At 38.5% G+C, this 26563-nt stretch overlaps 1 long non-coding RNA gene across 3 annotated transcripts in view; it reads right to left on the bottom strand.

The window, feature by feature from the left end:
• LOC131509403 (uncharacterized) overlaps positions 1 to 26563 on the bottom strand; it is a 165736-nt gene that overhangs the window by 69100 nt on the left and 70073 nt on the right. Inside the window, exon 4 of one of the 3 annotated variants that reach the window (XR_009260472.1) lies at positions 16485 to 18491. The exons of the other annotated variants lie outside the window; for them this stretch is intronic. This is a non-coding gene — a long non-coding RNA (uncharacterized LOC131509403). Of the gene's footprint in view, positions 1 to 16484; positions 18492 to 26563 lie in introns of those variants that run through there. 3 annotated transcript variants of the gene reach the window in all.

The raw sequence follows: 26563 nt of genomic DNA, 5'->3' as shown, positions 1-26563 counted from the left end.
TAATTAGAGCTTAGAGATAATACCTAAGGTATTTATCAAACACATTCATTCTGACTGTGTAATAGTTGTTATTTACTTAGCTCTCTACATGCACACGATACTTGACAAATATGCAGAAAGACAAGTTTCCTGCCCTGGGGAGTTTATATTCCAATTCAGACAAACAGAACAGAAGGGGTAGGATCTTGGCTTGGGGAAGACTTGGCAGATAGGGAGAGGCTGCCTAGGTAGGAGAGAAGGGAAGTTGAAGTCTCTGGAAAAGTGGGGATGGGAATATGGAGGGAATAGAGGACTTTTAAAGAAATCCTTTAAAAGTAAGCATGATGTTTAGTCAGTGTAATGCCCTTGAAAAGACTTTGTGAGAGCAAGGGAAAAGGTTAAGAAAAATGAATCGGATTGTGACAACGATAAGATGAATAGTGAAGTGTTAGTACTTCAGTAGCAGCCACAACGTGTTGAAGCTACCACATGCAATGTACTAGCTCCTTGTATATGTTATTTTACCAATTCCAAAAAGCCAATTTTAGTGTCATCATTTTACATATGCGGAAGCTCAGACAGGTTAGGTACCTTGAAGCTAGTAAGTGGATGAGCATGAATTCAAAGTCAGATCTGACTCCAAAGTTTATACTTTTTCCTCTGCACTCCCTACAAAGCAAAGAGAACATGAAGAAATGAGAAACAGGAGAATTAAAACATAGGCTAATTGTACACCCTCAGCAACAATCCAATGCAAAGACTTCAGCATTTAAGGGAGTAAATTACCTTACGTGAGAAAAAGTGGAGTCACTGCTGGTAAGTTAAATGATTGAAGTGAATTGCATTTACCACTGGTATATAAAGAAAGAAAAGTCAGTTGAGATTTATGCTAATGTACAGGCAGAGCAACAAGGCAGCAGATATATATGGTGTGACCATGGAGAAAAAGAGCAATGAGGAAAGATGAACAGGAAAAGCTTCAACCTTCCTCAAGAAGTGGACAATTAAGAGCTCTGGATTTGCAGATAAATGTACCTTTCATTCCATTTTTAAATTATTGAAGGATAGTAGACACACACTGTTACGTTAGTTTCAGTTATACAGTTTCACTATACAACATAGTGATTTGACAACTCTATACATTATGCTATGCTCAACACAAGTGTAGCTACCATTTGTCACCATATAATGCTATTACAGATGGCCAACAGATGCATAAAAACTGCTCAGCATCACTCATCATCAGGGAAATGCAAATCAAAATCACAATGAGGGGTGTCTGGGTAGTTCAGTCAGGTAAGTGTCTGACTCTTGATTTCAGCTCAAGTCATGATCTCATAGTTTATGGGTTCAAGCCCCATGTTGGGCTCTGTACTGACAGCCTGGAACCTGCTTGGGATTCTCTCTCTCCCTGTCTCTCTGCTTCTCCCCGACTTGTGTGTACAGGGGCACAGGCGTGCTCTCTCTTAAATAAACATTAAAACAAAATCACAATGAGATACCACTTTACACCTGTCAGAAAGACTAGTATCTGAAAGACAAGTGGACGAGGATGTGGAGAAAGGAATCCTCATACACTGTTGGTGGAAATATAAATTCATACAACCACTGTTGGAAAGCAGTATGGAGATTCCTCAAAAAATTAAAAATGGAAATACCATACAATCCAGTAATTCCACTACTGGGTATTTACCCAAAGAAAATGGAAATGCTAATATGAAAAGATATATGCACCCCTATTCACTGCAGCATTATTTACAATAGCCATGATATGGAAGTAACCTAAGTGTCCATCATAGGTGAATGGATAAAGAAGTTGTGGTATATACATACAATGGAACATTACTCTGCCATAAAAATGAATGAGATCTTGCCAATTGTGACAACATGGATGGACCTTTCATTCTTGAGTCTATGATCAGGATTTATTGGCTGCCTGCCTCTTTTTTTTTTTTTTTTTTTTTTGCCCCAACTGGATAGAATTCCTTTGGCATAGAAATTTGCTTATCACCTCCTATTTCTTTTCCAAAAGGATCTCAGCAATTTTAAACAAAATATATCTACCCAAAAAGGTTAATAAAAGTGAAATAATTACAAATTCACCTACAATGCTCTTTCCTAACCTCTTGCCCCCAGTCAACCACCCATTAAACTCAACTCATACATACTTAAAGATCCAACTCAAAACTCCTCATCAATCTGACCCTTCTATCTTGTCCTACTGCTGTTCCATGCATATAATTTTATTATGGCATTTATCATATGGCCTCACAGTTAGCTGTTTAATTTAAGTTTTCTTATTAGACTATGAGGTCCTTGAAGGTAGGAATCAAGCTGTGTTCATCTCTATATGCATTGTACTTTGCAAAGTGTCTGACACATATTAGGTACTCAAATAGTTACTGAATAAGTAAATTATTAAAAATCAGAATCAAAGAAAATAAGAGAAAGCAAGTTATATATATACATATATATGATATATATATATATATGTATATATATGTTATAGCAAGAATCAAATCAAAGAAAATAAGAGAAAGCAAGTTATATATATATATATGTATATATATGTACATATATACATATATATATATATATAAATTTTTGTTTTGAGGCATCAGCCATCAGTTTTGGTTCTGGAAGCTAGGAAAAAAACAGAAACACAAAAAATCACATTATCATTACCATAAGGAAAAGGCAAACACATTCTTAGGGAAGTAGCAGTGTTTAGATCTAATTGTGCCTAATTAACCTTATCTGGAGACATTTAAGTCGTAGGCTATAAACTGATTTTTCCAAGCAGAAGTTTCATGTTAAATAAAGGATACATATCTATAAAACAGTGATCAGCTTGTCAAAGAGTTATATCTGGAAAGTCCCAGTACCATTGACAAATAGTCCCTACATTTATTTTAAAAATTATGACAATATTACCATGAAACTGTTTTTTGCTTTATCATTGGTGAGTTACTATGCCACCGAAGGAAATATTTTAATCACCCATCAATGTAATCCACAACGGCATTTTTTTAAACCATAAGTCAAATGCCCTCTCTTCTAGCATATTTGTTTTGAGACACCATAGTTCAGTAAAGAGAGGATGCACTTGAAATCAGGCATTCTTAGCTTCAGTTCCTAGTTTTGCCACTTTTTCTATGTGATTCTAGAAAAATTCTAGAACCTCTCTGAGCCTCAGTCCCTCATCTGTAAGAATGACAGAAACAGTATGGGAGGTAGTATATGTCAAGTATCTAATATAGTAGACTTTGTACGGTGGCTACTCAATGATGGTTATTATTAAGGGAAAAACTCCAATTGTCCTCTGGTTGTCCTGAATTAGGACACTTCAGACCATTCCATATATTTTTAAGGCAATAAGTAAGCAGTGAGCACATTTCAGGTTGTTTCCTTGGGGCATGTTGCTTTCAACTGTTGCCCTGCTGATTATTGCCAAAACAATCACTGTCTTAGCTCTCACTCTGGGGATGTCACCATGTGTTGCACCAGGGAGCCACGACTTTTGTCTATCTGAAGCCATCTTGCTTCTAGTGGTACTACTTTCTCCTGGTATTTATCATACAAATTACGCTGGACAAGACACCAGAATTTTCTTAGATTTATGTTGTCCTTTTTAAATCTCCACAGCCCACATCTAGGTTTTTATTACCTACATTTGCTGACCTTGTTCCAGTTCTTTCCATACAAATAACCAGGAAAATCTTCCTCAAATAGTGAGTTCAGTATTTAATTACTTCTTTCAAGAATTTAAGAGATAGGGGAGCCTGGGTGGCTCAGTTGGTCAAGCATCCAACTTTGGCTCAGGTCATGATCTCACGGTTCATGAGTTTGAGACCCACATTGGGCTCTCTGCTGTCAGCACAGAGCCTGCTTCGGACCCTCTGTCTCCTTCTCTCTTTGCCCCTCCCCTGCTCCCTCTCTCTCAAAAATAAATAAACATTTAAAAAGCAAGTTTTTAAAAAAGAATTGAAGAGATAAGATGTGCTAACCTGTCAGATTATGGGTCTATCCATATAAGTATTTTGTTTCTACATCAAGGAAAATTATATGGGGAGTCTCAAAACATTATGAAAATATCTTAGTTATCTTCAACAACTTCTAATAACCTATTGCTTACATATCTAGAATTTCTTTGTTTCCTCACATTGGTTTCTTGATACAGATAGTCACATATTTTATGGTAGAGAGAGTCTCAAAGGAGAAAGGATATGGATCTTTTTTTAGTTAATCTCAAGGTTTCCAGAGAAGAGGAGACTGTCACCTAAGGCATAGGAAGTTAGAGGTGCTTGAGCTGCGTGATAATTGAGATCACGTGTTCATTTCAACAAAGAAGTGGGGAGAAAAACACTGATCGGGTGATTTCTGCTTCTCCCAGAAAATAGGACTTCAGAAGGAAAAACAAGGAGATATCTAGGCCCACATAGAATTGATAAAGCTCTACCTGTGAGGAAGGCAACTATAGAGGTATCTCAACAGTTACATTGACTTAGCAACTTCTGTTCCTAACTTTCATTCTCTTTTTATTTTATTTATTTATTTATTTATTTATTTATTTATTTATTTACTTATTTATTTTTTATTTTCAACGTTTTTTATTTATTTTTGGGACAGAGAGAGACAGAGCATGAACGGGGGAGGGGCAGAGAGAGAGGGAGACACAGAATCAGAAACAGGCTCCAGGCTCCGAGCCATCAGCCCAGAGCCTGACGCGGGGCTCGAACTCACAGACCGCGAGATCGTGACCTGGCTGAAGTCGGACGCTTAACCGACTGTGCCACCCAGGCGCCCCTCATTCTCTTTTTATTTATTTATTTACTTTTATTTTTTTATTTTTTATTTTTTTTAAAAATTTTTTTTCAACGTTTTTTATTTATTTTTGGGACAGAGAGAGACAGAGCATGAACGGGGAGGGGCAGAGAGAGAGGGAGACACAGAATCGGAAACAGGCTCCAGGCTCCGAGCCATCAGCCCAGAGCCTGACGCGGGGCTCGAACTCACAGACCGCGAGATCGTGACCTGGCTGAATGCGCCACCCAGGCGCCCCATCTTTTTAAATCCTGATTTGTGTTCATCAGAAATAAACAGGATTTAGGTGCTGAATTCTGCAGCTTCCCATTTATTTCCTATACAGTTAAATTTAAACTACTCAGCTCTTCATCAATCACAAATATTTCATTCATTATGCCCTAGTGTGTGGTATTGGTAGGATGAAAGAAGAATGGAATGTGGTATTGGTAGGATGGAACAAGAATCTTTCTTGTATCTAGGGTGTAGACATGATGATGTAGGCTGAGATCTTTTCTCCCCTTGGTACTTTTATCCTGAAAGCTGTAATATAAAGACATAGGATTGTTTAGAAATTATTTATGGCAGCGTAGAGAGTCCAGTAGTAGTGGTATCGGTTAGGGTAGGGATGGTGTGGTCAGCAGCAGTATATTAGCCAGAAAGTTCCCATGGCCTGAACTTGACTGTCATTCTTATTGTTGCATCTCTGGTTCCTGCCTGCTCTCTGGCTCTGCTTCTCCAGCTTCCCTTTGTATTTTGCCTGAGTTACTTAGAGCAAGATTTCTGTTGCTTATCAGCTAAGTCTAATTAATGAAGTCCAAATATAGCTTTTTTCCACACATGCTGTCTCAGGGCTTCAGTCTCTCTCCACCTTGGGCTCCACTATTTGAGCCTGACTTCCAAGGTTGCTGCAGCAATAAAAGAATGTGAGAACTTAAGCTGTCTCTTAACATGCCTTGGCCCAGGAGCACACACAGCACTTCCTCTCATGACCATTAGTCAGAACCTGTCACATGGCTCCACCTGACAGTAAGGAGGCAGGAAGTGTAATCTTCCTGTGTGTCTAGGAGGGAGAGGACATTTGCATGTGGGAGACACTAGACATCTGTGCATGAAGAGTAACGATTAAGTGCTAAAAGCTCACTAAAGGTAGAAAGTGACAGAGGCTTAGAGAGGCAGAGAAAGTGTATCAGAAATGGCTAGTGCTTCCTCAGAGTTACTCTGTACCAGTGTCTCTTGGTCTCCTAGCCACTTGCTCTGCCTGGTCTTGGTTAGAGTCTAAGTGGTTCTAGCACCTGGGGCTGACAAGTCACTGGGAGTGCTGGACTGCGGAGCTTCTCTGGTGTATTCTGAACTTGGATGAAATGTGCACAGCAGGGTGTGCAATATGACTTTCCAAGAGGATGCCAAAGGGGCTGAGTGTGGCAACCTGGAAGGACTGGGAAGCTAACTGTCTGTGGGTCAAACTTTGACTAATGGAAAACAGGAGTCAGGAGTGAAATAGGCAGATACATTCCCTCTTATTCCTCCCTTCCTTGAGGCATAGTTTTTCCAGAAGGTCAGTCAGGAGACCTGCTGCATCTGGCCCATTGTAAAGCAGCGGCCAGCATGGAAATCTTTCACCTTCTATGGCTGCCCATCTCTTCCTGATTCATATTCTTTTCCCCCTACTCTTGCTGGCTTGGGATTACATTCCCAAATAAAACATTGCAAGAAAAACCTAAGTTTCCTCCTCTAGTACTTTACTTTCTAGTACTACCATACTCATACTTCTGACCACCAAACACGTGGGGTTTCTCCCCACACATTAGGCACTTCTCCAATTCTTGGTGGACACCTACTGAATGCCCTGCAGTTAAGTTCAGTTCTGTCTGACACTATATACCTTGAGTTATTGTCAGATCCCATGAGTACAGGGCTCGGTCCCACAAGACTGCCCCCACTTTAGAGGCCACGTGAAAGTCCCAGGTTTTCACCTGTACGTCTGACACACTGGCTGTAATTCTGGGTTCCCATGACCCTCTTTTCAAGTTCAGTAATTTGCTGGAATAGCTCACAGAACTCAGGAAAATGCTCACTTTTATTTACTAGTTTATCATATAATGAAGGCTGTGATAAAGGATATGGAACAGCCAGGTGAAGAGATATATAGTACAAGGTTCATAAGGGTCCTGAGAACCGGGGCATCTGTCCCTATAGAGTTGGCATGTGTCACCCTTCTGGCACATGGATGTGTTCACCAAGCCAGAAACTTTCTGAACCCCACAGATCAGGGATTTTTATGGAGGCTTCCTTACATAGGTATGATTAATTACACACTCAATCTCTAGTCCCTCTCCCCTCCTTGGAGGATAGGGGATTGGGCTGAAAATTCCAAATTTCTAATCATGGCTTAGTCTTTCTGGTGATCAACACCCATTCTGAAGCTATCCAGGAGCCTATCAAGAGTTACCTCATTAAAACAAAAGATTCCCCTATCACCCAGGACATTTCAAGGGGTTTAAGAGCTTTGTATCAGGAACCAGGGTCAAAGACCAAATGTTAGAACAAAAGATGCCCCTAGCACCCCTATTGCTTAAGGAAGGTTTTAGGAGCTCTGGCCAGGAGCCAGGGATAAAACCTCAAATATGTATTTCTTATTATATCACAATATCACAGATATCAACATATCAGAGATTAGGCTGTGTTTTCTAGAGATCCCAGACTAAAAGAAGCCTTCATGCAAAATGATTTAATTTTCTTTTAATGCTTATTCATTTTTGACAGAGAGAGAGAGAGAGAGAGAGCGAGAGCATGAGCAGGAGAGGGGGAGAGAGAGAGAGAGAGAGAGAGAGAGAGAGAGCGCATGAGCAGGAGAGAGAGAGAGAGAGAGAGAGAGAGAGAGCGAGAGCATGAGCAGGAGAGGGGGAGAGAGAGAGAGAGAGAGAGAGAGAGCACATGAGCAGGAGAGAGAGAGAGAGAGAGAGAGAGAGAGAGAGAGAGAGAGAGAACACAAACATGAGCAGGGGAGGGGCAGACAGAGAGGGAAACACAGAATCTGAAGCAGGCTCCAGGCTCCCAGGTGTCAGCACAGAGCCCAATGTGGGGCTTGAACTCAGGAACCTCGAGATAATGACCTGAGTCAAAGTCGGATGCTTAACTGACTGAGCCACCCAGGTGGCCCGCAAGATGAATTAATATTATACAAGCTTAGGTGCCTGGCTTGCTCAGTCAGTAGAACATGCAATACTTTTTATTTATTTTTTTTACTTTTTTATTTTTTTAAGAGAGAGAGAGTAGGGGGGAAGGGCAGAGAGGGAGGAAGAGTGAATCTTAAGCAGGCTCCATGCCCAGCACAGAGCCTGACAGTGACTCGATCTCATGACCTTGAAATCATGACTGTGAGATCATGACCTGAGCTGAACTGAGGCCACCCAGGCATTGGGTGTGTTGCTTGCTTTATATACATTAATATACAAGCTTGTATATATGTGTGTGTGTGTATACACACACACACACACACACACATATATACAAGCTTGTATATTACAAGCTTATTTAAGGTTTAAAAATACTAGTTGTATGCAAGATTTACATTAAGAAAACTTAAAGAATATCAGTTTAGTTGCTTATAAATTAAGAGACAATTGTGCATATTCAGAAAGGATTCATGATTGTATTTGGCAATGTCTCACTATCAAGTTGGGAAGGATACAGAGTTTCAGGGACCTTCAAATCCTATAAAAGTTTATAACTCTCAAGTTCTACAGAACTAGAACTATATTGTGAAGGCAAATCTAATCATTACACAAGAGTATGAGGTAGCACAGATCAGTGTAGCTATGAAAACAATAAGTAGAATTTGTAACTCAGAATATTTAATATTCAGATACAAAGCAAATAATTTAAGATATAAATCGGTGGAAATAGTCAGGTGGAATAGAGCCAAATGAGTTAACCAAGTCCAAAATCACTGGATTGTTTGAGAACAAACTTAAGCTCCTGTTAGGATTCTTGCTGAGTTATATATAAATTTGATAAGCATGCAGGCTGTTCTACAAGGTTCTGAATGGGATCTGTGCCTAAAAAAAAAATAACTTCTAGAGATGTCAAGTAGATTCAGAATCTGGAAAGATACAAGAGAATATCATATTACAGGTATTATATAAAAGCTCTCGTCAAGGAGTTAAAAATTCAATCTTCTCCACTTGATACCCTCCTATAATATCCTTACCAGTGGTCCTTCAGCCTCTGTTTGCAAAATTCTAATGATGGGGAATTTGCTTCCTCAAGAGAAAGATGATTTCTGATGTCATGTGTGTGAATGCATGTATGTGTCTCTTAAAAGCAAAATCTGCCTGCTTTTAACTTTAACTGATCCTAAGTCCCTAAACCAGACAAAAATGGTCTAATTCCTCTTCCACATGACAGACCTTAAAATACTTGAAGATAGTTTTCATGTTTCCCCTGGATCTCCTGGGCTCCAGGTTGAATGTCTACTACTTCATCAGTCACTCCTTCTGATTCTGTATTTTTGTTTTGTTTGACATGACCCATCTTTAGTTTCTAAGTGAAGTGGGGCAGTCAGTAACATTCTCTGACTGAGGAATTATATTCTTCAAAATTGTGATGCCCAGACCTGAACACAGTATTTTAGGTATTGTCAGATCAGTACAGAATAGATCGGATTGTCAATCCCCTCATTAATGATTCCATACTTACATTAATGTAGTTTAAAATTACGTTATTGCTTGTTTATTTAACTGTTGACTATAATAAAACTTACAATCAGCCAAACATTAGTCTCTGCCCCCCTTTCTTTTGCTTCTTAGTCAGGTCTTTCCCATCCTGTCTTTGGTACTGATTTTTTGGAACCCAAATTAACTGCTTTTCATTAATTGTTATTAAATTTCATCTTATTTGATTCAGGCCATCATTAAGGCCTGTGGAGGTTTTTTTTTTTTTTTTCATTCAAAATCTGCTACCCTAATATATTTACTATATGTTTAGATTTTGATCACATGCCTTCAGTGATAAACAAATTGATAAGATATAACCAAGGGTGGTGCCTGTGGCAAACCAGTAAATAACACAGGTTGATCTCAACCTGATAATCAATTCTCACTATCATCATCAATCAATTAAAATGCTATATGGTTGTACCAAACTCCAAGAGACTTTATTGAAATACTACTGAAATACATGTCTGAACACAGAGAAAACATGAATATTGTCCAATCCCCAAATTACCAATCATTCCCTTCTCCCAGCAAATTTAAGTAACTGCTGCTGCTTTGGCAATTATAGCTTTATCCTCGCTCTAGCCTGTCCTTTCTGTAGATAAGATTTATTATCTACAGATACCTAATCATAGAACTATCCCTGCTCTCTGATAGTATCCAATCTAGAATAAATCCCACTTTTCTAGAGCCTTCACCAAATCACTCATCCAAAGCCCCAATTCTATAATAGGTTCTTTAGAACATCGTCTTACTAAGATGCCCCATGGTTTCCCCATAGTGAACGCGATCCCGTCCTGTACCAAGTAATAAACCCAGCTAGGTCGACTACAAGTATGTTCCTATTAGCTTTTGGTTGGAGAGTGCTGACATACTGTCAGAATGAAGGAAATGGTGTTCTTCATACCTTTGTGTGTGTATACACGTGCACACACACAAAGATTTACTATTTTTACTTTTGTTCTGGGGATCAGACATGAGCCTATAGTCACAGAACCCTGTTACTATTTTCTCTGCTAAGGATCCACAGTGGCCTGATGGCTTTCTGATCAGGAGGAGACATCCCTCTCTCACCACTCTGTGGACACAGCTGTGTTCACACTTGTTCAAGCACTAGTGGTGGAAACTGGGGCAGAGTCTATATTCTTTTGGCCCCTCACAAGTCTTCTGCTTATTCTACTGCCACTGAATCCAGTGATGCTTGAAGTGGCATAAGGAAACTACTTTGCTTGTGGGGACCGTGGTGTCTGGTTCTGGGAAAGCAAATCTTCCCTTGAGTCATGGGCTGAGGCCAGTGGTGGGATAGAGTTAAAAGCTTTCCTCCCCTCTGCAGTACCCAGCTAGAACCAGACCCAGCATTACAAATATTGTATTCATATGTAGCTTGATATATTCATTTATTTCAGGGAATGTCAGTGTTTTCTTGGCATTAGATTCTATCTGCACTTGAAGCCTGTGATTAAAAAAAATTTTTTTTTTACTACCAGTTTACATACTAACTATTGCCTCTTACATTGTGACAGCTTTTCTCTTTCCATTTATTTCAACAAATGTTTATTCAGCACACACCGTGGAGCTGTGGAGAATACAAAGATGAATCAAATAGAGCTCTTATCTTAAGAAGTATATAATCTAGAAAAGAGTATCAAATGTGTGCATAAGTAACCGGGCATCACTCGGTCGGTCAACAGATATTTGTTAAGCACCTACTCACTGCCAGGCACTGTAACTGAAGTTGCATGTTGTTAACTGCCATAAAGACTGTACTAAAAGGATGGCATTCAAAGGATAATAATCTATTTATTGATCACCTTCCGTGTGCTGGTACTGAATGAAGAACTTTTACCTGAGTATCTCCCTTAACCCTCAGAAGGACCCATTGGGGATTGATGATGTTGTCACTGTTTTGCAGATGAGAGAGCTGTGGTTATGGTAGAACTTGCTAAGATCCCAGAGCTAGTTAGTCCTGGAGTCAGGATTCAAACCCAGACAGTCTGTGTTTGGATCTGTGCCCTTAACAGATACTTATAATTTGTGTTTTGTTGTTCTTTTGGCCTACAGTTTTCTGGGATGTTGCTGATCTCTGAGAACTTCTGCTCTGGGGAAGCTGCGGAAAATTACAATGCAACCAGACATTTTAGAAGGTGTTTGAATTGTTCCCCTGCAGTTGCTTTATATAGGAGCACATGTGAATACATAGGCACCAAAGTGGAGCCTGGAGTCCGTGGCTATGACTGTACTCCCGTTGTTCTATGCATTCTGTACAGTCTTGGGAGGTTATTTTTAATGCAACATGCCAGAGTGGCATGTTGAAAGATCCATAGTAACCAGCTAACAGTAACAGCAGGGCCTGCCAAGTAAAAGTTCCGTAAATCAGTCATAAATGCAGTTACAAAATCCGGCCAGCGTCGTGTGCATGAGGGAGTGTCCTTGGAGGAGGTACAATTCACGCACAGTTTCATGGGATCTCCTCGAAATTCCATGGGAGTAAAGAACCTTTGTGGCAATTTTTTTTTTTAAGGAGAAAAAAGTGAGAAAAGGCCTCCTGTAACTTTATTCTAAGGGGGAACTCTCTCCCACGTTATCAGGTAGCTCAGAAAAGCTAAGGATAAGACGCTCAGAGAAACGAATGTTTGAGATACCAAGTACCCTCCTTTCTCATGTTTTTAATATTTTTGGAATCATTCCTTTTCCACTACCACAGCCCACAGTCAGGCCTTAGCAACTCGGCATACTGAAAAGCCTCAGTGCTTTTATCTGTCCTCCCTCAAATCTACCGAATTCACAACAGTAAAAATCACCCCAGGCGGGAATTTGGACATCCCACTTACCCTTTAAGTGAGAATTTTATAAGGAGCTCCCAAGTGCTACCAAACCAAATAAAAGCTCACACTTTGAAATACTAGGGGCTTTTTCCAGTGACATTACAGCGAGCTTTGTGAGGGACCAAGATGCTTTACTTGTGGGTTGAGAATTATAAGGTTTAGGAATAAGGACTTTCATATCAGGCAATGGGTACATCCTCAACAAAGACTAACAAGTAATGTGTTACCTGTGAAAAGCCAGAGAAATCACCTTCATGTATTTGGTCTTCTGTTGTTACAAATCTGGGCATATGGAGCAGGCCATTCATTATTGACAGAAAATACTGCACAAATACAGAATATACCATGAGCAGGAAACCTGAGCATTGATAACTTAATGCTCAATGAGATTTACTATATGTGCTGCCGAAGCAAGCACATGCTCAATGAGATTTAATTTGTGCATGCAGGAGTGGACTCTTATGCCCTTTCCCAACCACCCACGACCATTCACATCGCATGCACTTCTTTTACTTGATTTTACAAGTGTCTGGTTCTCTCCTTGCCTATCCATCTATTTGTTACAATCACAGCCTCTAAGAGAAGGAGACGTTGCAGAAGAGTAGGAGGGGACAGGAGGAAACCTGAAGGGAAAACTTTTCAAGCAATGCCACCTGAAGAGCAATTTTAAATGACATAAAACCTCTTTAACTATATAACCTAAGTTATTGGGAAAATAGGCTTCAGCTTCTTACTTTACAGAAACATCGGTCTTGGTAAAATAAGGTGTGGCTGTGTAACCCGAAAGGCCAGAGATAAGGTTAAGTGGAAAGCTCTTTCCAAAATACCTACTCAGGACGCCTACCGGGGTTGGGAATTCCCCACAGCAGGTTTTCCCCCAGAATGACATTAGAGTTGAACAGAAGGGTGCTATGAAACTGATTTTGCAGTTCTATGTACTGCAAAAGTTTTTAATTTCAGGGACTTCAATACTTTGGGCACTTTCTTTTCTTTCTTTTTTCCCCCCATACTGTGATGAAGTATACACAATATAAAATTTATCATTCTAACCAGTGTCTTAAAGTGTCCAATTCAAAGGCATTAAATACTTCACAATGTTGTGCAACCATTAACCACTATTCATTCCCAGAACTTTGTCATTATCCCAAAGAGAAACTCTATATCCATTTAACAATAACTCCTTCTCCTGGCCCCTGGTAACCTCTATTCTATTTTCTGTCTCTATGACTTTGCTGTTTCTAGGTACATCATATAAGTGGAATCATACAATATTTGTCCTCTTGCATTTGGCTTATGCTCTGCATAATGTCCTCAAGGTTCACCCCATGTTGTTGTATGTATTAGACTTTCATTTGAGAGAGACAGAGAGAGAGACAGTATGAGCAGGGGAGAGACAGAGAGAGAGGGGGACACAGAATCCAAAATAGCTCTAGGCTCTGAGCTGTCAGCACAAAGCCCGATATGGGGCTCAAACTCATGAACCACGAGATCATGACCTGAGCCAAAGTCGGACACTTAACCAACTGAGCCACCCAGGTACCCCTCTTTGTGTTGTTTCTACCTTTTGGCTATTGTGACTGCTACCATGACCGTATCTGTTTGAGCCCTTGTTTTCAATTCCTTTGGGCGTATACTTAGAAGTGGACTTGCTGGATCATATGATAATTCTGTTTAACTTTTTGAGAAACTTTGGAAACTTTTAAAGAGTATAAATCACAGAGGCCAACTTGTTTTAGAACACTGAGCTTTTCAAACCTAAATGAGAAGTACCAATTGGATTCAGGAAAAAAAGAAAAAAGTGATTGGTGACTCTGACTCTGAGCAGTTTGGGTGAAGGGGTGGACATGGGGGCTAGATGACAGTGGGCTGGCCAGTGAATGGAAGCGAACAGGTAGAAACAGCCATTTGCTCAAGTCTTTTGAGAATGTGGACTCTGAAAGATGGGAGAAAGAAAGTTGAGAAAAGTTGAGAAAAGGCTTTCTTTTTTTTTAGCGTATTTATTTATGGGGGAATGGGGGGCAGAGAGAGAGGGAGAGCGAGAATCCCAGGCTGGCTCCATTCTGCCATTGTAGAGCCTAACATGGAGCTCAAACTCACGAACCATGAGATCATGAATTGAACCAAAATTAAGAGTCGGATGCTTAACCAACTGAGCCACCCAGGCACCCTGAGAACAGGCTTTTTTTAAGATGGGAGAATCTGGAGTATGTTTAAGAGATTGTCAGAGACAGAACTGGATGTGGTGATAATCAGCAGAGGTCTCCAAGAAAGTAGGAGAGGGCAGTGGTGGGGTCGGTCACCTGGCCTGTGTTGAAGGTCTACTTCTGTGTAATGAGAAAAAGAGTTGTTCAGGTACAACTAAGTTTAATCATTCAAAGATATTTTTTGAGTTTGGCATTGTAGGGGAATACTAAGTGAAACACTACCTGGTTTTACTGTGAATGGTACAGTAGAGGAGGGAAGGCTTGAACCCCCAAAATAAAATAGGGCAGAACATGCTAAATGTCACAAGGGAAAGATACAGAGGAGGTATTATGACCTTCAGCAGAGGGAGAAAGTGATTCCAGTTGTGGAGGACCAATAATAGGGGAAACTTCACCACAGAGTCAATTATTTGGGATAGGATTTGAGATTTAGGTTGATGTTGATGGCTAGCAAAAGTTATATTTTCCAAACTGTTATACAGGATACTTAGATATTCAATGAGAAATGGGTATGGTGGTCAGATTAATTTAGCAAGCACTATATGTAGGAAAACCATGTTGTACAACATGAAGCACTTTAAAAGCTGAAGAGATACTGTTAATTACGCCAGAACAACAGGTGTCCACTGAAACTGTCCCAGGCAAACTGAGATGAGTAGTTACTCTTTTTCTATACCATAATGCCATTTTGGAGATTTAAATGAACATTAGGATTTTAAAAGATTCTGAGAAGTACTCTAGTAAAGAAACTTGTCTTTATAGTGGTTAATCCAACATTTCCCAAATTTATTTGACCATGTAACACCCACCCTGTTTTTTGCCCCTTTGAGGAGCACATATTAGCACCTGATAAGTGCTCCAAAAGCAGAGAAGCAAAAGATATGTGGGCTCTATGGAGGATTTTGGTCTAGCGGAAGTAGAGCAGTGGAAGATGGACTTAGAAAGATAGGTTGAGACATATCGTAAAGGCCTTTGAAGGCCAGATTTAGAACTTTTTTTTTCTAACTTGATGAAAGCCATTTCTCACAGTAGCACACAGAATATGTACTTGACAAGAATCTCAAAGAATCACGATTTTAGGAGGTAAAATAAAATGGTATGCTTTTCCTTGTTTTCCTATTCCCATTCCTTCCTTAATCTATGAGATTAGGAAAGATGAAAAACTACAATTCAGGGACTTTCTTCGGTTCAGGAGGAATTAAGGGCTGAGTTACAAAATGCCTGCTTGAAGTCATGTCTTTTTCTCTTACTTTGGTTTCATTTCTGAGGTCTAAAGGATAAAGGGACAGGGGAATGGGAGGTTTTACAAAGAAAAGTAATTTCAATTCCACTTGCCATTGTGGGTACTGCATTCTAAGATGTGGATTTGAATACAAAGAGTTGGCCTCACTGGAGTAGCATGGTGATAGAACAAATATCAGCCATTATCATCACCTGACCACAGTTAGACTTTTCTTAACTAGCGGGTCACATATCTGGCAACCTGATTTATAGGATAATAGAAAAGAAGCAGGAATAATTAAAAATAAACTCCTTAAGAGGCGAAAATTTATGGCACAAGTTCTATACACAGTAGCTGCCACAGACAATTCTCACAAAGACTCCCTTTACCCATTTGTACACACTTCCAGTAAATTTAGTAACCTCAATTTCTAGTGCACAGCAAATTTAACAGCAAATTTATTTATTTTTATTTTTAAAAAAAAAATTTTTTTTTTTTAACGTTTATTTATTTTTGAGACAGAGCATGAACAGGGGAGGGGCAGAGAGAGAAGGAGACACAGAATCTGAAACAGGTTCCAGGCTCTGAGCTGTCAGCACAGAGCCCGACACGGGGCTTGAACTCACGGACTGTGAGATCATGACCTGAGCCGAAGTCGGACGCTTAACCGACCGAGCCACCCAGGCGCCCCTAACAGCAAATTTAAAGGCAAGGAAAAATTAATTGTGGTCAGTACATTTAAGTGAAAAGCAAAGTGTAATACTATAAAAATTCAATAAAAGACTAACATGGTATACATTTCTGAAGGCATTTTAGAGGCAAAATGTTGATCAAATCTTGACCGTGCCCTCTGAGAATACTATTTGGTTATACTACAGAATTATACTTGTTTATAAGGATTATGTTGATTTACCAGAGGATGTTTAAGTATGTTCTATTACTTTGTTTAAGATGGTAAGAAAGCAGGTGAGACACTGTAGAAAGATTTCAATCCAAAATGCCTGTGATTTTAAAAGTTTGTTCACATAGAGGTATTTGTTATCTAGGGGAGTCATTGTATAAATCTTCTATTTCATCCAGGTGTTGTTTCCTTTAGAAAGAAGTTCATTGTCAATTTTTTTTCCAACTGTATTTCAACATCAATTATTAATCCTGTAGGTTAAGAGAGGATCAGCATGGCAACAAAGTGTTTTGAGAACAGCTTCTTGTGATTTGAAGATCAAATAAATCATTAAATTAAATTACTCTACAATCCAATGTTTATGACTGTTTAAAGTTAGGCAGCCAGTGGCACTCTGTAAAGAAACACCGACTGAATTATGCCATAAAATACAGCAGTGAAACTCTATCTTATCACCTTCAAAGCCACTTGTGCTTCTTATATGGAGATGCTGGCTGTTCAGGTTGGCTGGGGACAATGCTAGGTGTCAAGCAGCTGTGGGCCTTGTATCAGCTGCCTTCCAGAAAGCAGAGGGCCAGTGGGGCAGTCCACAGAAAGCTATTCTTTTTTCTTAATATTTGATTTTGGAGTGTTTTGGCCTACTTTAAAAACACTTGGCGATTTTAACTTCATCAGAAAGTGGGGGGAAAAAAGCTGCCCTTAAGGTAAACATGAACAGAGTTCAGAAGTTCTGAAAAATTAACAGTACTTAATGCTAAGTTTGCCAATATTGAAAATAACAAAGCATAGTTTATAACATATGGCCATCGTCCTTATTTCTTGGCAAGCAATAGCATTTCCACTTCCCATTCCAAATTGAGCTAGACAGCTGAAGAGTGAATCATATTAGGAAAGTACATTTCCTCTTGGATAGTCTGAACATGCTAAGATTTATCAGACTCTTGTCTCACAATTTAATGAAGTTTGCTTGTATTCATCCTCTCTCCATCAGAAATATAGGTGAGTTTCTAAACAACAACAACAACAACAACAACAACAACAACAAAACCCCAAAAGACCTGTCTCTAGTATATTAGCAAACTCTGGGAATTAATAAAAAACAATAGCTATAAAAGTCTATTTTAAAAGATGTAGGACATTCTACTGACTGGTAACTTGAATAGGAAAAAACAAAGAAACAAACCTTGTTGTATGGTTTAGGGGCATTATGGCTGCCATTCTGTGAGAGAGGTTGTGAAGGACACAAAATTTGTCCAGTCTATAGAGTATGATTTTTAAAAAGTAATAGACATTTAGGGTTTGAAGGGATCTCAGTATGTGATCATGGACAAACAGCACTGGCATTGACTGGGAGCCTGATGGAACTGTAAATTCACGCATCTAACCATCTCAGGACACCTAAATCAGTATCTCTGGAGGTAGAGCATGGCAATCTGTGTTTGATAAAGCTCTCCCAGGTGATTCTGATACACACTGAAGTTTGAGATCCTTCTGACATCACTGTTGAATGTCACTGAACCTACATTAAATATATAGAGGGGCATTCATTATCTTCCAAGGCAATCCATCCCACAGTTGGACAGCGTTGGTTTTTCTGAGATGAATCTTTCCAATGTTGAGCTGATATTTGTGTCCCTGAATCTCTCTTCTGTGTTCCTAATTATACTCATGAGAAGTCACACAACAAGCCCAGTCCCTTTTCCTTTGTTGGGATGTGAGATAGCCCTATGAGATGGTTAACAGCTCAGAAAGGTTCCAGGCTTGAATGTTGGCTTTATCACTGATGCATGTGTGACTTTGGGCAGATTATCCAAACTCTCTGAGCTTCAGTTTCCTCATCTGTAAAAAGAGGATAATATTAATACCTTCCTAGATACCCTATAGGTTTGTGGTGAGGATTGTATGTACTCAGTATATGGTGAACACTCAATAAATGGTAGCTGTTTACAATTATTATTATAAGTGTGGACCCTTTCAAAATTTTAAGACAGCTATAATGTTGTCTCTGAGTCTGTTTCTTTCTAAACTAGATGTCCTCAATTATCACCACCATCTGTATTATGATGTGATTTTGGATTCTTTCACCATTCTGATTGCTTTTCTGTAAATAACTTTCAGTCTCTATGTCAATGTCCTTATCAAAATGAGGTTCTACATGCCAGATCACATCTTAACTCTGCATTGTTGAATACTACAATGGCCTCCTTATTTTACATACTATTTTTCTGTTAACGTAGCCAAACTTAGGTTTTTTGACACTTGTTTCAGCCTATGGACTCAGACTGACCTTGCTTTAAACTAAAATACTAAAGTCTCTTAAAATAAATATTATTTTTAGTTACACAAATGACACACATCTGATAAGAAAAAAGAAAAATAATGCTTCCAATATTCACTGTAGAGACAACTATGGTAAAAATTTTGGTATGTACCTTTCTAGACTGTAAAAAAAAAATCATGTAGTAAGTTTTTTGGAAGATAGTCACTGGATTCTGAAATATTGGCTAGCTGTTTAACATCTGAAAAATTGTGTAATCTCTCCTAACAGCATTCCTCACTGGGAAAGTGAAATAATAACATTTACCTTATTAGTTGTGAGATTTAAATGAGATACTGTTTGTAAACCACAAAACATGACTTCAGAAAATGGTACTCTATTATCATCATAATTATATGAATTTCATGTATATTTTACAAAAAAAGAATTAAACCTTCTGACTTATTGCTTTTTTTCAAAGATACATTGTGAACAGCTTTCTTTTTTATTTTTTATTATTTTTAAATTTTTTTAAGTTTATTTATTATTTTTGAGAGAGAGAGAGACAGAGAGAGAGCACAAGCAGGGGAGGGACAGAGAAAAGGAGAGACAGAATCCCAAGCAGTCTCCATGCCAGCAGCCCACAGCTCAATGTGGGGTTCGAACTCATGAACTATAAGATCATGACCTAAGCCGAAACCAAGAGTCGGATGCTCAACTGACTGTGTCACCCAGGTGCCCCAGGTTTCTTTTTTAAAAAGTTTTTTTTTCTGTTTTTTATTTTGGAATTATTATAGACTCACAAGAAGTTGTAAAAATATTATAGAGAGGTCCTGTATACCCTTTAGTTAGCTTCTCCCAATGGTAACATCTTACCTAACAATAATACATTATTCAAATCAGAAAATCGATATTAGTATACCACTAACTAGATTATAGATCTTATTTGCATTTCACCAATTTCAATATACTTATTTCTACAAATCCGTTTGAAATTGCTGCATATGTAAAAAACCACAATGTGTATATTCATTCCTAACTCAGGACATTTATGTGTGTACAAGTGTATATGTGTCTGCTATGTGTTGCCACTATTAACAACGTTGTGATAGTCTCTTCAATAAATGATGCTAGGAAGCTGGATATTCCTAAGCAAAAGAATGGAATTGGACCTCTATATTACATACTTACAAAAATTAACTGGACAGGGATTAAAGACTTAAATATAAGACCTGAAACTGTAAAATTCCTAGAGGAAAACATAGGGGAAAACCTCCTTGACATTGATCTTTGCTATAAATTTTTGAAAATGACACCAAATGTTCAACAAAAGCAAAAATTAAAAAAAAAAGTGGTACTATATCAAACTAAAAAGCTTCTGCACAGCAAAAGAAACAATCAATAAAATGACAAGGCCACCTATGGAATGAGAGAAAATATTTGCAAGCCATCTATCTGATAAAGCATTAACATCTAAAATACGTAAGGAACTCAGGCAATTCAATAACAGAAGAACTCAAATAACCCTATTAAAGATGGGCAGAGGATATGAATAAATATTTTCCAAAGAAGATATCCAATGGCCAACAGGTACAGGCTCGACATCACTAACCATCAGAGAGATGCAAATCAATACCACAATGAAATATCACCTCATATCTGTTAGGATATATATTATTAAAAAGATGGGCTAAGTGTTGGTGAGGATGTGGAGAAAATGAAACACTTGTGCACTGTTGGTGGAATGTAAATTGGTACAGCTACTATGGAAAACAGTATGGAGATGCCTCAAAAATTAAAAATACATATACCATATGATCCAGTGTATATACAGTCTCCCTTCTGGTATATATACAAGGACATGAAAACAGGATCTTGAAGAGGAATATGTACGCTCATGTTCACTGCAGTGTTATTCACAATAGCAAAGATATGGAAACAACCTGTGACCACCAATAAGTGAATGGATAAAGAAAATGTGGTGTATATACATATACACATACATACACATATACATATACATAGGAATATTATTCAGCCATAAAAAGAAGGAAATCCTGCCTTTTGTGACAACATGGATAGATGTTGAAGACATTATGCTAAAAGTAAGTCAGAGAAAGACAAATACTGTATGTTTACATACAGTATGTATGTATTTAGATTATGTGGAATCTAAAAACGTCAAACTTATAGAAATATAGAGTAGAATGGTGGTTGCGAAGGGCTAGGGGTTGGGAGAAATGGGGAAATGTTGGTCAAGGGATACAAACTTCCAGTTTTTAATTTATTTTTAATTGCATCTATTTATTTGTTTGTTTATTTATTTATTTGAGAGAGAGAGAGAGAGAGAGAGAGAGAGAGAATATGAGCATGAGTGGGGAATGGGCAGAGAGAGAGAGAGAGGGTGAGAGAGAGAATCTTAAGCAGGTTTTACACCCAGTATGGAGCCAGAGGTGGGGCTTGATCTCAACACGTGAGATCATGACCTGGGCCTTAATCAAGAGTCAGGCACTTAGCTGACTGAGCCACCCAGGAACTCCCCAACTTCCAGTTTTAAGATGAATATGTTCTGGGGATCTTATGTACATCATGGTGACTGTAGTTAACGATACTCTATTATATACTTGAAAGTTGTTAAGAGAGTGAATCTTAAATGTTATCACTAAAAAAATAAAGGTAATTATATGAGGTGAGGATGTGTTAACTAATCTTATTGAGGTAATCATTTCACAATGTATATAACACATATGTGTATCTATATGTGTGTGTGTTGCATATATTAAACTTACATGTTATATGTCAATAATATGTCAATAAAGCTGGAAAAAATAAATACTATGATTAGGAGCTCCTGGGTGGCTCAGTCAGTTAAATCTCTGACTTTGGCTCAGGTCATGATCTCACGGCTCCTGGGTTCGGGCCTAGCTCAGAGCCTGGAGCCTGCAGCCTGCTTCAGACTCTGTCTCCCTCTCTCTCTGTACCTCTCCCCGCTCACTCTCTGTCTCTCTTTCCTTCAAAAATAAACATTAAAAAAATACTGTGATTAATATTCTAGTAGCTAATCACCAGTGTATCCTTAATTATTTAAGAAAATTCCTGGAACTGTAATTATTAGGATAAAAGGTTTGCACAGTATTATGATTTTAGATATATATTGCCAAATTGTTGCAGAAGGACTTATCAGGTCATACTCTGACATGAAGTATATGAGAATGTCTACTTTTTCAAATCTTTTTCAACAGTGAGGACTATCATTCTTTCTTTGTCATCTTTACTCATTTGGTAGATTGAGGGATTACTGTTTTAATTTTAATTTCTTTGATTAATAATGAGGATAAACATTTTTGTTTATTTATTAATCATTTGTATGTCTTCTTTGTATGGTTGTCAGTTCAAGCCAGTTTGTCTGACTCTTTAACACGCGCACACACACACACACACACACGCACACACACACCCCACTGTTCCATGCCTCTCCCATCCTGTATTTGTGCACAGTGGTTTTTGTTTTTTGTTTTTTTTTAATGGGTCAGAGTGCAGGAACTTAGATTTTCCCCTTTGTAATCATCTTGTTAAATTCAGCCAAATGTTTCAGCTGTTTGGCTCCTGAGTCTCATCCTGTGTTTGCTGTCCTTTCTGTTTTGTTTTAACTGCAAATCTGATAAATTTGCAAAATATCTTTTTATTTTCAGTTTTCAAAAAAGTGGTAGCAGGACAGGGCTCTGCGCAGAGCCTGTGGCACTCCCTCAGGAACTGGCCCTGTCTTGACATCAGTCCATTAATTAGATGGGTTGACAGGGTTACTTTCTAGTAGACAGAGCTGTCACCACCACTGTGGATGATGTTGGAATCCGGAATCTCTCAGCCTCAGGGTTAATCACTGTGACTGTATGTTCAGGTCCACTGAAGCAACAGGATTACAAAGTTTCGATTTCTCTTTTGGCCATAAACTTCTAAGAAGTTGGTGATAGTATCTCACTCATTTCTTTATGTCTCTCTTTATCCCTCCCCCAGGTTCCTCCATAGCAGTCATTCAATTTTAAGGGTATAAAATGGAATATAAACTTTCCCCACTGCTTTGCACATAGGGACAAATGACTCACCTCCTTTCCCTCCCTCCCCTCCACCGCAGTTAGGCCTATCAATCCTACATCAAAGTGGCCATATATGCACAATAAAACTGCAATTAACTGGACTCCAACGTGAGAAATCTCATGTTATACACTCCACTGGTTAAAAAAAAAAAGGAAGTTGCATAAAAAACCCTTATACCCTGTATTTTTTCAAAGACTAATTTCTTTCTTGTTTTAATTATGGATCTATAAGTATGAATTTATTATTGAAAGATAAAACTGAGGCACTGGCAGTTTCTAGGTCAAAAAATAAAGGTGAAATTATCTTCTATAATGAGAAAAGTATCCCAATAACACCTTAACAGATATTTTCAAGGAGGCTTGAAACTGAAAAATAAATGTCTGGTTATTCAAAACATCAGCCTCCAACAGTCTAGTTAATTGAGACTATATTCTGCTTTCTCTGAAGTCTATAGCCTTGTCATGGTTTCAGACTATGAGCATTTTGGTCATGAGTTATTGGCCTGAGTCTAAAATCTGCATTTCTTGCCTGAGCACTTTATAAACTGCCTCATCAAATCCTTACAACAAGTGCACTCTGAAATGAACAGAACTTTTTTAGAGGAAAATAATTTACAGGGACTTCTAATGCTAAGGGCAACTATTTTTTTTTTTTAATTTAAAAAAGTGTTTATTTCTTTATTTTTGAAGAGGGGAGAGGCTAAGAGGGAGGGAGACAGAGAATCCCAAGCAGGCTCTGTGCTGTCAGTGCAGAGCCTGACTCAGGGTTCGAATTCATGAACCATGAGATCATGACCTAAGCTGAAACCAAGAGTCAGATGCTTAAGTGACTGAGCCACCCAGGCACCCCTAACTTGATTCTTTTGATTTTGAGCACTGTGACCAAAGTTTGAATCATTATCATTACTGGTATCATTAATTTTCCTCTTAATGATCTTGTTTTTAAGATTGACCCAATCATTTGAATGCACCCCCAAACAATATTGAAAACTCTACTAGAGTTGTTTTATAACAAATCCTTCACAGTAGGTTTGCTATTACTTCCACTGCTAATACCATACAAGACGGTAAATGTGGTCCTGGCTGCTGTGGGTGGGTTCTTAGAGTCTGGTTTCCCTTTATTACCATACATTGTGTGATGGCTGGGTTTTCCCACCACTTTTCTGTACTTAAATGACTCTGAACCTCTAACTTGTGCTATCTGCCTTGAGGCCTTTTGGCTTTTCATGTGGTGAGAATGAGATTGTAAACTAGAGTATGGGCACTAATGTTACTTGGTGGTGGCGATAGGCTGGTCATCCAGATAATCCCAACAAATGTTTATATTACACTTAAGCATTTTTTTCAATGAAGTGGAAATTCCAAATTAAAAGTTTCTAAAACACTTTAGAGGGGTTGACCTTTTAGAAACATTTTTAAACAGCTTTATTAGGATATAATTCATATATCATAAAAGTTATGAATTTAAAATGTAAAATTCAATGTATAATATATTCACAGACATATGCAACCATCACCACAGTCAATTTTAGAACATGTTTATCACCTCAAAAAGGAACCTTGTACTCCTTAGTTATTATCTCTCTATTCCTTTATCTTCTCCTTCCCTCCTCTGCTTACCCTAAGCAAACACTAATTTACTTTCTGTCTCTCTTCTCTATTCTAGACTTTCATAGAACAGAATCATATAATATGTGGTCTTTTGTGACTAGGTTTTTTCATGTAGTATAATGTTTTCAAATGTACCCATGTTGTGGCATGCATGAATACTTCATTCCCTTTTATGGTCAAATAATATTCCATTGTATGGATGTATGTTCCACATTTTAATTATCCATGCATCAACTCTTGAACATTTGGGGTGTTTCCACTTTGTAGCTACTATGAATAATGTTGCTATAAACATTCATGTACAATTTCTGTGCGGACATATGTTTTCACTTCTCTTGGGTATATATCTAGGAGTACAATTACTGGGTCAAATGATAACTCTATGTTCTATTGTTTGAGGAAGTGCATACTATTTTCTGAAGAGTTGCACCACTTTATATTACCACCAGCAGTATATGAGGGCTCCACTTTCTCCATGTCATTGGCAATACTTGTTATTATCTGACTTTAAAAATTTTTGTCATTCTAGTTGGGATAAAGAGGGATCTCACTGAAGTTCTTTTTTTTTTTTTAAATTTTTTTTTCAACGTTTTTTATTTATTTTTGGGACAGAGAGAGACAGAGCATGAATGGGGGAGGGGCAGAGAGAGAGGGAGACACAGAATCGGAAACAGGCTCCAGGCTCCGAGCCATCGGCCCAGAGCCTGACGCGGGGCTCGAACTCACGGACCGCGAGATCGTGACCTGGCTGAAGTCGGACGCTTAACCGACTGCGCCACCCAGGCGCCCCTCACTGAAGTTCTTAAACTGTGTTCAGTACTAATTTTGTTTGTCTATTTTTGTTTCACCATTTCTTGCTCTTTTTAAAGTGAAAATAATTCCCCCTTTCTTTTAGCTGAACAGTATAAATTTATTTAAAGTCTGCATCAGACTATTTCATAAATTATTTTCATCTGGGGTAAATTAATGTTCTAATTATTTTGTGTTTCTTAATATTATATTTCCTCAGATATTTTGTAATTTCAGTGTGTAGGCTCATTTTCGGTTGGAGGTATGTGATTAAGACCTTTCCTATACTGTGCTCACATCTCCCTGTTCAACATTTGGTGGTGGCTTCATTTTGTTCACCATGTACCTCTATCAAGAACCAGAATTTATAATGGCATTTGGAGGACTTGCCCTAAAAGATGATGCTGGAGATATGACAGATCCAGTTAGTGAGCCAGCAGGAGACTTCATCAAGAAGCTGTATATGGTCTGTAGACTTTCACCTTGTTAAGAGCATAGTCCTAGTCATTGGTCACTAATAGTTTTTCCCAGTTTTCTGTCACAGGTCACAGATCATATGGTCAGAGGGACTGATAATATAGAGGATTGAGAATGGAAGTGGGGAGAGGGCCCAACTTGCTCTTTAACTTTACATACTAAAACTGTCATATGTCCATTAACTCCAGCACTGCTCAGAGCTTTGTGTTTTAAATCCTTTTCGATTTTATCTTTCTTTTTTAAGTGGTTGGAGCAGAGGGGCTGTGTGAAAGAATGGACTCCCTGCATCATCTTGACAAGAAGTCTTCATTTTACTTAAGGAAGGAAAGCTGGGGGGTGGGGTAATCTTGCAGCAGAAGCTAGAGAGAGCTAACAGTTCTCCAGGTAAGTAAGGACAGTGGACAGTTTGTTTTTGCCTTCCCAGCATTCTTTCTCACATTAGGTGACCCCAGATTTCCTCTGGGAAACTTCTCTCCCCTCTGACGTCAGTCAGTATGATTTGGAGTTTGGTTCATCCTACTCCTATAGCATCAATATGTGTCTCAAGGCCTGGCCACAATAATTGGTTCAGGGATGAGCAAATAATCCAAGTTGTCCAATGAGATCCCTCCCTGTTATTTTTCTATCAGTAAAAAGATCTCTGGTTTATATATCTCCGGGTCCCAGAATCCTCACTTATTATT

This window comes from Neofelis nebulosa, chromosome 4 (genome assembly GCF_028018385.1).
Source record: "Neofelis nebulosa isolate mNeoNeb1 chromosome 4, mNeoNeb1.pri, whole genome shotgun sequence".
Lineage (NCBI taxonomy): Eukaryota > Metazoa > Chordata > Mammalia > Carnivora > Felidae > Neofelis > Neofelis nebulosa.
The sequence above is the reverse complement of the archived record's forward strand: the minus strand, read 5'-3'. Positions and strand labels throughout refer to the sequence as shown.